The 3,865-nt window shown below is 38.9% G+C and overlaps 1 long non-coding RNA gene across 1 annotated transcript; it reads right to left on the bottom strand.

Annotated features, from left to right (window-relative positions):
* Positions 1 to 2,139: 2,139 nt before the first annotated feature.
* LOC107835460 (uncharacterized) lies at positions 2,140 to 3,421 on the bottom strand. Its single transcript, XR_001661272.1, has 2 exons — positions 3,228 to 3,421; positions 2,140 to 2,635 (listed from the first exon to the last, which is right to left on the bottom strand). It is a non-coding gene; the product is annotated as an uncharacterized LOC107835460 (long non-coding RNA).
* Positions 3,422 to 3,865: the final 444 nt, after the last annotated feature.

The following is a 3,865-nucleotide window of genomic DNA, read 5'->3' as shown; positions in this document are numbered from 1 at the left end:
TTATGATCAGAAGGTCAGAGATGTGGATGAACATCATTATTTAGTGAATTCAGCCTCAGTCTGTCTTGCAGTGTTGTGGTCAAGACCACCTAACCCGAGACCAAGACAAGACCAAGAACAGAGTGTATCGAGACCGAGACAAGACCAAGACTTTTAGGATCTAAGACCAAGACCGAGGGAAGTCGAGACCGAGTCAAGACCAAGACCAGTGCCCTTCGCTACTTGATACAATAAAATGTGAAATATGACCAAAATTGCTTCTCAAATTGATCTGAAAGATCCATATTCCCATAAAAACACCTAGATATTAAATACTTAATAAATTTAACCAATATTAAAAGCAGAACAAACTCTTTGTTCTGCTTTGCTTCTACCTCTGTGCTACAATCCGCGGCGGTCTTGTGCTGTCCCTAAAAAGATAACGCCCTGGGCGTTTGCCCATGTTGCTCATGTCAGAAACCACAACTGTCTGCACCATTAAACATATCAATTGAGGAAATGCCCTGACAGTAAATAACGCTCAACTATGAACACTGACCAAGGAGCAACAAGCAAGAAGTAACCATGCACAAGACGCTCACCTTGATTGTTCTCACCCTTTCTCCCGCTACATGAAGCCAGGTAGTCTGACACCATGGCAGACTACCATTACAGCTGCCACTTTGAACGAAAACAATCAAAGAGCAATGTGCATGCTCTGTGTGCTCTTTTGTTCTTGTGTTTCATTTATTTGTTAATTAAAAATATCAATGGGCATAATAAAATAAAATAATGATAGCTACTGCAGTGTACACAGAAGATTACAAGAACAAAGAGTGTTCTGTCAGGTCAGCATACGCTGTCAGATCGTCATGCTTAGTACAGACTCACGGCTATATTTGTTAGACACGTCATTACCATATAATTTTATTTAATTAGCAACACAGAATCATGACGTAGATCATCATACACTTTATTAACAGTTGTATGGTCACTGACTTAGCGGTGAAATGAGCAGATTAATCGCACTGTTCCTGAAAGTCGCATCAATATATTGCAGACTTTTGGACACACCATTGTCACATACATGCGACAAGTCAGTCAGCATCTCCGCACAATAATTCAGCGCAGTGAGTGACTTTTTTTCCATCACAAATGTTTATATGTCTCTATACAGCTAGCTTTGCTAGCATCACGTCAATGGAGCTTACCTTTCTTTGAGCTTTTCTAAGTGACGAAAAAAGTTAGACGTAGTCCCCACCGTCTGTGAGTTGCTGTGGCCATCGGATTTCTTACTATTTATGCAGCGCTATTCTATTACTGACGATTAGTAATAAAATAGCTGCAGCTCAGAGGAAGCCACTGCGCATGTCTTGGAGTGCTGCGTGTGAGTGAAAGGTGGGGGCGAGGGAGGAGAAACAAAAACACGTAATTGGCAGGTCACGTTATTGGTTGAATTTTAATCAATGCGTTTTGTATCCACTGAAAACAAAGATGTTAGCTAATAAACTGGACAGTATGCTGTACATTTAGTGATATTTTCACAGTTGTGGTCTCGACCGGTCTTGAAATAAAATGCCGAGTCCTCAGTGCCCGAGACCGAGACAAGACCGAGACCAAATGCGGTCGAGTCCGAGACGAGACCGAGACCATCAAAAAATGGTCTCGAGACCAAGACTGATCTCGAGTACTACAACACTGCTGTCTTGGACATAAAGACATTTTATCAGATTTTATATCTGATTGTTTGTAGATATTTAGACATTTAATGATCCTAATATCAGAGTTTTATCAGTCTTTAGTCTCCAATCTGACCTTTGACCTTCTCTCTGCAGGTGTGGTTGGTGTCTGTGAAATGAAGGCTGTGATTGGTTGGATGTGATGGTGGGAGGAGGAACTGCTGGTGCTTTTAGAAAACACAGAAACTTTGACTGGACCAATCCATAGAAGAAGAAAGCAGACTTTACCATGAAGATCCTCAGAGTGGATCAGTAGAATATCAGCTTCTGTCTGCAGTTTAGTGGCAACACAACTTTCACATCACAAACATCAGATCCAGAATAAAACATGGTTTCTTACCCTAATCGTTGTAATCTGCATTCAGGATCCTGTAGAAAACCACAGAGCTCCTTCACTCCAGAATCTTTCAGGTCGTTGTTGCTCAGGTCCAGTTCAGTCAGATGTTGGTTGGACTTCAGAGCTGAGGCCAGAGAAGAACAGCTGATCTCTGACAACCTGCAGTGGATCAATCTGAATAAAGAATAAAAGATGTGAGCTGAAGCAACAGGATGCAGGTTAAAACTGAAATATGAACAAATTAATGATAAAAATGTAGAAAATTAATTTGACTGAATGTAAAAGAAACATGATGAACTGATGTTTAATATCTGATCCAGTAAAACTGGTTTATAGAGTCCAAACCAGCAGAACCAGAACATGTTATTATGACGTGTTGTTAGAATATTTCAGTTGGGCCTTCAGTGGTTCTGGTCGGGAATTAAAATGGACTTTAGAACCAAAGTGAGACATCAGAGCTGTTAATGAAGCTGCAGTGATTTAATGAAGCAGCTCATTTCCACAGTGACAGAAACCTGCTATTGAGAGGAACTGACTGATTTATCTGGAGGATCAACAGCTGCAATAATTACACTTCACTCTAGGGCTGTATAATAATATCGATATCACGATATATATCGATATTTTCTTTCCTAGAAATAAATAGATATTCATCTGCAAGTATCGTAACATCCAACTGTCACCTTGCTCACTCACTGCTTGCTTCGCCGGGAGAGTGATGAGGTCAACAGGTTTAGAGTGATTCCTTCAGATGTTAAAGTCAAGGTTAAAAAGGTATCAAACTATTCAGAGCAGGTGCATTTTATTTACTTTACAAATGCATGTAAGCTACAGTTTGTGCTGTTTCAATTAAAAGAAACATGTTTTCTCACCACTTCTATGATTCTTTTTGTCCAGATGTCGACTAAGTCTGTGTCCATGTCCAACCAGAGCCAGGTATTGTGTAGTTGGTGCTTTTGATCAGTTTTCAGTTAAATTAATTCAATCCAACTTTATAACAGTCACAAAATATCACCAAAATTACTCTGTCCCTCTAAAATCTTTCAGAAAATCGCAAAAGTGTATTGAATTGTATTGTTTGCTGAATATCACAATATATATTGTATCGTGGGCAGAATACCGTGCATCGTATTGTATCGTGGGATTGTTGTATCACTATAGCCCTACTTCACTCATTCATAAACACATGAACACATGAGTGGAAACTGAACTGACTGATTTATCTAAGGATCAATAGCCCAGATTGATTATAAATTCCTGCTTCAAACCAAATGTTGACTTTTGTCTGTTTGAATCAAATCAATTTATTGTTATTTTGCTCTATTTCCATTTACTTCATTCTGACTGTATGATTATCTTATTTTAATCAGGGCTGTTGTATTGATGTTTATCTGCTATTGATGGTTTATTGGTTGATTATTGGATCATGTGTCTAGAAATAAAGCTGCTCTGATATCAGCTTCCCTCCGTCGTCCATCCAGCTCCTTCTGTCAACGTCACAACTTCCTGCTACATCTGTCACAAACTCACAGGATTCCTGCTGCTTCACCTCAGACACTGGAGATGAGAAACAACCCAGGAAAGGAGGGAATACTTTGTTTACCTCACATTTACTCACAGCTTGGAAAATATTTACATATTATTTCAGATAATTTACTTAAATTGATGCTGCTGTATTAAAATGTAACTGTTTCTGTTGGACTGAGCTCTAATATTTCAGTTCAGATTCATTTAAATGTCAAACTGATTCCTGATGTTTCTACATCTGTTCATCTTTACAGGTTAATAAAGTTTGTGGTTTTATCAATGA

This window comes from Poecilia formosa, unplaced genomic scaffold, assembly GCF_000485575.1.
Source record: "Poecilia formosa unplaced genomic scaffold, Poecilia_formosa-5.1.2 Scaffold2732, whole genome shotgun sequence".
NCBI lineage: Eukaryota > Metazoa > Chordata > Actinopteri > Cyprinodontiformes > Poeciliidae > Poecilia > Poecilia formosa.
This window is presented reverse-complemented; position numbering and strand designations above follow the sequence as displayed.